A 10,651-nucleotide genomic window follows, 5' to 3' on the forward strand; every position below is an offset into this window, starting at 1 on the left:
AGAAATGGCTCGCACCGGCGTAGGCTACGTACGTGAGCTTGTTCACACAGTGGAACATTTAGCTGCTATAGAGACAGATGTGGTTGAGCCTGAAAACACTAAAACAGATTTTATCTCTCTTTATTTAGATTTGGACAGAACACAATGGAGAACTTGCAATAAAAAGTTGTTGAAAGTCTGAGTGGTGGATTTGTAGGGCTGCCGCAATTAAATCTTCTCATGTTTCTGCTAATGCATGCCAACGGAATATATGGGACTGCAGACGCCCCTCGCCGCCATCTCCTCTGATGTCTGAGCCAGGTGGCCGACCCTCTCGCTCACTCCACCTCACACTGCTAACCGGGCGCCCTTTCACCTCCTCCCTCCCTCAAACACCTCACACACACACACACACAAACACACACATCTCAGAGGAGCCATACTACAACTGGGTGAGTTTCCTGAGGTGGTTTCCAGGAATCACACTCGTCCCCTTCCCTGCCCTCTCATCCTTCATCGATTTTCCTTTTTTTTTCACAGTGAGCCTGGAAAGTGTGAGCAAGCATTTCCTGTGGAAAACTCTGTTTTCAACGGAGTAATCTGTATCGTGCAGACAGAAGAGAAACAGTAAGACAGTAGAGACGCTGAGTGAAAAAAAAAAAAAATGCTGCATCAACAGTGAGGTGACAGATCCACATTTAACTTTCCTCTGAGTGTTCATATTGACGGGCGGGGGGAAACGGACGGTGGTAATGGGGTGAGGGAGGTGGCGGGGGTCAATGGCAGGCCAGGATCTCTTTAGCTCAGGGTCAAAGGTCAACATTCTGAGGGCGCAGCACAAGGCCTGCTCTATGAAAGGGATATTTATGGAGCCATTAGCCCGGGATGAGGCATTAGCTTACAACTTACATTAGAGGATGTAGGTATATACATTTAGGCCACGTTTACACGTACGAAAACGATCTTTTCCCTCTTCGTTTTCGATGGCATCGTTTCAAGATATATCCGCGTCCACACAGATCCGTTTCAGTACGACTGAAAACGCTACTTCATATTCCAGGCTTATAGGTGCCGCTGTTTCACTTTCAGAAATTCACCAAAAACGGAGAGGAAGAGGCGGAGCATGCGCACAAAGCTTGAGCGCTGTTTACAAATCGGCTTTAGAAGAAAACAAACTCAAGGAGAAATGATATTTTGCCCTGGTAACCCTAATAGGCTCAATATCTTCTCCAGCAGGAACACGAGCATGTAGTCCGCCATTGTTGTTGATGTTGTTATGAGACGTATCGCGGGATATAAGTGGTGGAAGGCTCGAGGGGTGTGGCGATGACATCATCGTTTTCTCCGAACCCCGTTTCTCCCAGTTGACACGGCAACACATAACCGGCGTTATCAGAAATCTCCACTTTGGCCGGAGTTTTTAGAAATAATCGTTTTCTGTGACAAAAACGGGGTTTTCGTGTAAATGAGAGGCCAAACCGCAGGGAAATATCTGCGTTTTCCCTTCGTGTAAACGGGGCCTTAGTGAGGACATAGGATAAAAATACTGTACATCATTTATGTAATCAGTGTGTAATTTGTAAGTATTTACAGCATCTTTCAGATTCTGATTTTTACATTTAGGTTTAGTTTGATCAAATATGCTCCTGTGGATTGAGCTCAGGCTTCTACTTAATGTTAGTGAAACAAACAGCAGATTTTTAAGCCCTGTGGCTGGATTTTACCACCACGCTTTCTGAGATATAACAGGGCTTTTGAAGTACCAGCTTAGCACTTTTAGAAAAACACTATACACATTCTATTCAGGAGCTGCAGACAGTGTAAGCTTGGCATTGCATAGGACTGGACGCAGTGGGGAACAGCTAGGATGGCCGTGCTCAAAGTTAATGCACTTTAACTGGTTATGCTCTTGTAACTCATTGCTAATAAAACACAAAGATAACCCCAATTTGTCTTTCTATCCTTTGTTTTTTGTGAGCAAATGTGGTACAACAGCTAAGTAGTGAGTGTTAGAAGTGCAGAGATGAACAACCTTTGTTAGCCCCTTTGTTAGCCCCTTTGTTAGCATATTTGCTAAGCTAACTGTCTCCTGGTTGTAGCTTTGTGTTTAATGAACAGACGTGACAATGGTATGAATCACCTCATCGAACTCCCAACAATAAAGCAATCTCACACCGATCAGCCACAACATTAAAACCTCTTACAGGAGAAGTAAATAACATCAACCATCTTGAGACAATACAATGGTCTACTGGGAAACGTTAGGACCCTGCATTCATGCGGATTAGACATGTAGCACCCACCTAGACCAGACCAGGCACCCCCACCCCATAGCAATGACACACACACAAAAACAGTTTAGGAACAACTCAGAAAAATAACACATCCCACCCAACCCATAGGACCCCCACTAAAAACCTTCTGTTGCCAGACACCACAGGACACCCTCAGAAGGCCCATGTCCATTCTCTGATGAGTCACAACTGTTGGGGGCACAAGGGAGGCCTGCACAATATTAGGATGGTGGTCATAATGTTATGCCTGATCAGTGTATATATGAAATAAACTGTACTCTTATTTCTAGAAGACTGGATTCCCTAAGTACAGTAACTTCTCAGTCTATACAGCTCTCTGGTAGGTGGGAATAATATGCCTAACTCTGTTTTGGACTTAACCCAGGTTAACCTCAGCTATTAAGAGACAAATGAAGCTGGTGTTTACACTCCTGGTACTGAGCTTAAGATGAGCCATGAGAGTTTTGTGCCCCCATTATCTCCAGTTTCACGGCGCTGCACCTTATCAGCGGCAGATAAACACACAAGACAGTAAAACAAGTAGTCACCAGTCAGCCAAAAATAAAGAGGCCGAGGCACGTGAGGGCTGAAAGGGGAGCGAGACCGCCACAGGTGCAAACCGTCCTCCTCAGCACCTCACAGGCGCCAGGCTGATATGTTGAGGCTAATCTCATCTTCCTATAAACTATTATTACAGTTTAAAGAGAAGGAGCAATTTAATGCTGCAGGAAAGCGCTTTGTTGAATCCACTGGGAAGCTTTGTTTTATTGCTGCGAGCACACGATGTATCCAGACACAGAGACACACCTACAGTAAATACAGAGAGCTTTCAGACAAACATGCATGTGCACACACTTGCACTATTTGTCATGAGCAGCAATGTTCTGAATGCGTGTTCACTCAAGCCCCTGACCTCGACTACCCCACTGTTGCGTAAACTGGGTTTTGGAACAAGTTGCAAAACAGCGGACACGATTTATGAATAATAAAATTAATAAAGCCAACGCTGGTTTATTTTTCAGGAAATGCACTAGTGTCATGCCGATTAGTTTAGGCATGCCGAGATGAAAAACTGAACAGGCCTTACTAATTTTGGAAAACAGACAATGATTGTTTGCCAGATTTACATATAAGGTCTGCAAATAGAGTTTTTTTCAAAATACCTAATATATAAATATATTGCAGGTCAAAATTATTATCCCTGTTTCCCTGAATAATCCACAGCCTTCACTAGATACTACTTAAAGAATACATGTACCTTTGTACATGTATATGTATATGTATATGGATATGCATATGTAATTTCTATATTTGTGAGTTGGGTAAAACTTCCCTTTAAATTACAGATGCTAAGCAATCTCATTTCACCGCAGTCCTCCCTCCTCAGAGACAGCAGGAGGTCAGGGTGGATGTTGGGCGTGCAAAGCACTAGTGTCACAACAGACACACAGGGTCACATCTCGGGTCCCCTAGGTTGCAGTAAGAGAAAGATTCTGTAATTCTGTAACTAAACTGCTGCAATGGATGGAGGGTAATATAATGATCTGACATATACTGATCAGGCGTAACATTATGACCACCTAATATTGTGTAGGTCTCCCTAGTGCCTCCAGTACTGTTGTGACTCATCAGAGAATGGACATGGTCCTTCTGAGGGTGTCCTGTGGTGTCTGGTAACAGAATGATGTTAGTGGAGGCCTTTGGGTCCTATGGGTTGAGTGGATCATCTGTGGATCATCACACAGATACTTGATCAGTTTGGGATCTAGTGAATTTGGAGGCCAGGTCAACACCTTGTGCTGTTCTTTGTGTTTTTTGAGTTGTTCCTAAACTGTTTTTGTGTGTGTGCCTGTGTCAGGCTGCATCCTGCTGGGGATGGCTGCTGCCATCAAGGAGTGTCATTGCTATGGGGTGGGGGTGCCTGGTCTGGTCTAGGTGGGTGGTACATGGCTAAGTAGCGTCCACATGAATGCCAGGTCTAAAAGTTTCCCAGCAGAACATTGGATTGTCGAAAGAAGGAAACATTAGCGTCGCCACTGGGTTGAAAATGTATTTATTCAATCAATCTAATGAGGTGTTGTAGCCATTACTGTACAGTATGTAGCCTACTTTCACTAAATGTATTGTGTTTTATGGACACGAGCTCACGGCCGGTTTACAACCACACTCATCTGGACAACATTGTTTATATCATGACTTAATAGAAATAGTTGCACAACTTCACATTTACCGTATTCTCTGCAGAAAGCCGCAATGGAATGGCAACAGTTAGCATTTATTTACTTTAACTGCATTTTTGTCATGCCAGAAAGAAGGTGGCTCGTAATGGGAGCCAAACGTTGAGTAACTCAACTTCTGTTTGCCAAAATATCTCAATTAACTATCCACATAAAACAATGAGGTCATGAAGCATGATGTTTGCTTAGCACTGTTACGTGGCGTCCAATAAATAACGAGCACCGACTGGATTTTAAGCGTGGAAATATACAACTAACCAATCAGAAACAACGATACAGGCGACGACAACGTTAATGAGCATGTTGTGCTTCAGCTGATGCATTTACAACCTGAACACTCTCCTCCTCGGCTTTTCCAGCGCTAATATAGTTCTCTGCTGGTATGGAGAGCAGTGCGACAACATACTAGGCCTCTGCTCCACTCCCAGTGTGTCAAGCACTGGTGTGAGGAAGGTCTAATTAATAGTTGTCAGGGACACAAGTGCAGTTTCTACCTTCCGAACATTCTGTACTTTAGGGTTGTTTTTGAGGCTCAGGAATGACCTTCCATCAACCAGCACAGACTGATAGCACAAGGTTGCCTTCAAGCACTGGTGGAGGTCATGAATTACTCAAACAGGTGTGACTCAACAAATGGTAAACAGAGATTAAATTAATTTCAGGGCTGAGTTCATGTGAAAGGATTTTATTTTAGGAGGCTTTCACACCCGGGTTGTTGTCCTAAAACTGGTTTATGAGCGTCTATCCGCACTCAATCATTTGTGCCAGTGTGAGCACACAGCAATCGCTCTCCGAAGCGGTTGATTGCAGTGTGGTGGGTTCACTTTTGTTTCTAATTCCTGCTTCACTTTCAACAATGGCGACTGAAACTTTCGCCAAAATTTCACCCAAGATGAATCTCCGAACCTCCTCACCCTTCCTCGTTGTGTTCCATCTTTATCAATCCAAAAAACAATCAATTTGAAAATTGCGGAACTGGAGTAGCAGCCGCAAATACTAAAGTGCAGGTAGTTACATTTCTGGGGAGGTACGTGTCAGGCTACTGCGTTAGGGTTTGCATAGGGTCTGGGTAGAGTTTTGGCTGACGCTGTAGCTATGGCGTCAAATTGACGCAGAAGCATAAATTGCGCATGATATATAAATACACTTGTATATGCTCAAAGAATGCATGTACCTTTGTATGTATATGTATTTTTTATATTTGTAAGTTAGGTTAAACTTCCCTTTTAATTATAGACACTACGGAATCTAAATTTTATGTCAGCACATTTCACTGCAACCCTCTCTCCTCAGAGATAGCTGGAGGCCGGGGTGGATGTTGGGCGTGCAAAGCACTAGTGTCACAACAGACACACGGGGGCTCACATCTCGAGTCTCCTATGTGCAGTTAGTTTTCTGCAACATAGTACATGTCTAAGTAACATCCACATGAATGCCAGGTCTAAATGTTTCCCAGTAAAACATTGTATTGTCACAAGATGGTCAATTTTCAACGCATCCAACTCAACAATTATTACATAATCATTTGTGTTAAATAGCATCCAGCTTGTCAAAATAATTTCAAATCAAAGTATTTGTGACATGACAGAATGGTCAATGAATGTTTACTCGACTTTATCTGTCAGGGCTCTCTTATGACAGTAATTGTTGGGAACTTTCTGCACCGAATGCTGTTTGTTTTCCGGCCAAAAAAGGAGAATGCAGACAGGCCGATGAGTTACACTTAAAGCTAGCAAAAGGTCATAGTGCAAGGTCAGAGCTTTACATAAGCACTTTTTTTCTTTTTCTTTTGGCACAATCACCAAATCAAACCAAGTGTGTTATCAGTGGCGTTGTTGGGCGGTTCTTTTGCAGTAAGTCACAAAACCCCAGAGTAGGAACTATGGACCCGATTTATTAGAAGTCAACAGACTCAGACTTGTTTAGCTTTTGAGCATGGAGTAGTTGAAACACAGAGATCCCATGGTATTTGCCAGAGAACATTTTTGTAAGGGCGTTCTCAGGAAAGTTTTCTTCAAAGAACGTTGTGTTGTTTTTTATTCTTTAGAAATCGCAGTTGCATTATAGTTTTGGATTAACTTTGAAATAAAACATTCCATATAGAATAACTTCGGAATATTGCATTGCATTACCGTTAGGGCTTTCAGAGGCAGTGATTTGTCTCTTGCATTCCACAGGTTGTATAACAGTTTCCCAGGTTAGTTACACAACATATTTGCCTCACCTTAAGCTGCCATCTTTACGTTTGATGGACTACAAAGAGGAGCTGCACAGTAAAACGTTTAAGTGCGAGCAGGCAGATGTTATGCAGTCCGCTCAGATGCTTTGCCTCAAATTTCTCAGGGTGAGTGAGTGTTCTAAATGTTAACAGGGCGTGAATTTCACCTTCAGGTATTCAGTCCAGTTTGACAGAAAACACTGTGACAGCTCGCTAATGTTTAAGAAGACTATGTTCCCTGCTGCTGCTTTCTCAGTGCTTGACGCTGCATTTACCCACAGGATTGCAAGTTGTCATAACCCAGCTAGAGGCTTTGTGGACTATGTTTGGGCACTAACAAAAGCTATGGCTCACATTTTGTTTTGCAGTCTGCTTTTGGGTGATATCATCACTAACCAAACTGAGCTAAAAATATCAATGGACACTTTCAGGGCACATTCACAAAGCAATCACTCAAGCTGCAGTTATCATTTTGAGTAGGAGGCTCTGGAGGGAGAACTCCAAAATTGGAGAAAACAATCCAGAGATGATGACACCATATGGATGTCATCAGAGTCAAGCAGTTATCTCTACTAACCCTAAACATTTACAGCAGATTAACCTGCATTACAAACAGGCTGTGCGAGCACTCTGTGGAAGTCCATCAAACTATAGGGGGAAAAAGCGTGTTTCACTGTGTTTATGCATATCTCAGCCTCTGCTACAGCAACTCAGAAAAGTATCCTCAAAAAATTGTATTATTTGGTGTGTTCCTTTTTTTTGCACTGGCCTCCGTTTGGTATAGACAATGAAGAAAGACAGGAGGATGACATGAAACACATGGCCTGGTCAATCACCAATCAAACATACTGCAGAAAGGTCAAGTAAAATAATGTGTCATTTTAAATGGAAACAACCCAATCATGTACATTCACATATACACACAGTATAAGCCGTATACATCCACATCCACATATATACTGTATATACCGGCCAGGGGAGTGTGGGTTGGGCATATTATCATGTGGTTTCAGGTCTATCATTAAACAAGACCGGTAGAAGGCAGGCATCTATAAAGACACCACCAGTCAAACTGAGGCTAGCTGGTCAAACTTGCTAGTTACAAGTAGTCCACTGGGATGAGTTTTTCTATGCACTGTTTACACTCAGACATAATCTGAGTACATATGGTATCTGTAGTTTAACCAGGCCCCCTGATTAACAGTGTGTTTAGATTTGGTGGCTTCTACAGAGCAAAACTAAATTTAGTATATCTTCTAGTTAATTAGTTAAAGCAGGGAAAGTGTAGTCTTAACTTTTCCAAATAAAGAAGATTTTAGAAACTTCAAAGAACAGCACAAAGACAGACAGACAGACCGTCACTGAGGCTTTCCAAGTTATCTTCAACTTCCACTGGAACATCAGACAAAGGCATGCGTCAGCAGCTGAAAAACAGACAGAGAGGGAAAGCGTCTGGGAAAGAAAGCCCTGCTGATTTCATCCGCAACAGAGCAACTGTATTGGCGAATGGGCAACTCTGTGACGGGGGGACTCCCTTCAGAAAATACAAGCAGATGGCTTGGTCATCTAGCTGCTTTTGAAGTGTCCTGATGCGTTTGTGTGTGAGAGAGAGTGTGTATAACCTCAGGCGCTGTGATCCAGACACACATGAATATTATTTTCTCAAACCAAAGCAGTCTGAGTGGGAGCAGACGGGAGGGTGGAGGCCAGACTCTGAAGCTGAAAACAATTAACATAGCTTAAGGAGTCTTTAATTTACCAGTGTAATCGATGAATTATTATAATTAAAAGTGTTAATCATCTAAATTTGTTTCCACCATCTTTGCTGGGTTTCCCTCACATTGTAATTTAGAACATGTGTGCATGCTGAGTTTGCGCCGTGTGTTTTTCTCAGGGCATTGTGGGTGGTGCTTAGAACTTCTGTGGAATTTATGGTGAAATCAGGTTTGGTCAGATGTCAGTGTCCACCCTCAGACTCAGACTTTGCTGTATGTTACTGATTAGGCCACCAGAGACCTCGAAGTATCTCATAGGTTGCACAGTGAGTCACAGTTTAGATTAGATTATCGTTATCATATCGTGCTAAAAAATAGGCTTAACATGGAAATCTTTTTTAAGGCTGAATCTGCCTAATATTACTCATTATTATACAACAGAATAACGTGGAAATGGCAATCCAGAGGAACACATTTTCAACACATTTAGCTTGAAGGCCCATAACCAAATAGTCTGACAAATAATTAGGTCACAACTCCTTATTTTTACAATCTTATGCAACAGAAACCAACATTTTAAACCTGCACTCAAGGAAAATAGTTTCTATATATATATAAAAAAGTAATTAGCTTAGATTAAATAAATATTTAAAAAACCCTTCATACTAGAATCTAGTTTCTGCTGCTCTGCTAGCCTGCTAAGCTAGGCTCGTTAGATGTCAACACCAGTAGTTTATGTGGTGTTTGTACCCACCTCTTATGATTATATTCAACTTTTATGTGTGTGAATGAACTAAATTACTAACACGTTGGGACAAAAACGAAGAAGAAACTGAACAATGTGTGTAAAGTCCAGTGGCTTTAGCTAAGGCTAACTCAGCAGCTAGCTATAGCAAGCCAGTGAGTGGCCACTGCTGTAGTTAATCATATACTATCTAAAGAATTACACATTTAAGGGACATTATAATGTTTATAAGGTAAAAATTACCATTAGTACATATTCAATTTTGTGTCACAATGTTTTTGACACAATTATTTTAATTGTCAAGTGACCGTTGCCTATCAGATGTTTTGTTTACAGTACACTGAATCGCTTAGTGATGACTCACACCTTTATCAAAAGACATTCCTTTCGGCTTGACTAGTGACTGCACCTAAGAAAATTATCTTATGAACTGGAACCTTCCGCATATTTTATTTAATAGTGGACATCCCTCATTCATAGTGTTATACATTTAGAAATGAAGGGGCAATACCTGCTATGAGATGCTGATATTATTTGCTCAGTTGTGTATTTATATGTAAATCAGTTGTATTAATATAATATTTTTACCAATGTGTATGAATGATGCCAAAAATGAAAATAAAGTCAGTGATACCAGACGATAAGGACACCGATAACATCTTTCTTTCTTTCCATGTGGTTTCAATTCCGGCATGACTGTGTGACAGCTACAACAGCTGCTTTGTCAGACACATCCGCTCACAGTGAGTGTTCATCCATTCATGCTGGGCTCTCTGTAGAGAATGGCTATGGAATAATCTTATCCCACGTGTCACGGTAAAGGCCTCTGCCTCAGCCAAAAAGTCCATAGCGGAAACCAAAGTCAACATAAAGCCACATACTGTGTAACTGATAAACAGACGCAAGGCAGTCTACAAAAACTTTTATCCTTACTGCTGTATGTTTGTTATAGAAACTTCGAGATTATTCATTAAGGTTTAGACTTTGCACTGATGTTTCTTCAAATCTGAACACTCTCATTCCCATGCCAAAGCAGTTTTAGGAATATTGTGTTTTTTTTGTCCAAGTTCTCTGATGGTAACCAAGGACTCAATACATTAATCCTGAACATGAGATCAGTCTGAGGGTAAAATTTAAGATGGTGTCAGGGTAGGGTTACCCTAGCTTAGCATATATACTGATCAGGCATAACATTATGACCACCTGCCTAATATTATGTAGGTCTCCCTTGTGCCTCTCCAAAACAGTTGTGACTCATCATGGCTGTTCCCATCAAGAAGTATCATTGCATGGTTAATGTTATTTACTTCTCCTGTCAGTGGTTTTAATGTTGTGGCTAATCATTGTAGACTGAATTATGAAACAAAGGCAGCTTGGTTTGTAGGGTTGCTTGCAGACATTTCCTTGACTCATCCAAATAGCTTCTTCAGTTCTAAAAGACTGGTGGTTAGTTGGGGTTTAAA

This window comes from Chelon labrosus (genome assembly GCF_963514085.1).
Source record: "Chelon labrosus genome assembly, chromosome: 23".
NCBI classification, from domain to species: Eukaryota; Metazoa; Chordata; class Actinopteri; order Mugiliformes; family Mugilidae; genus Chelon; species Chelon labrosus.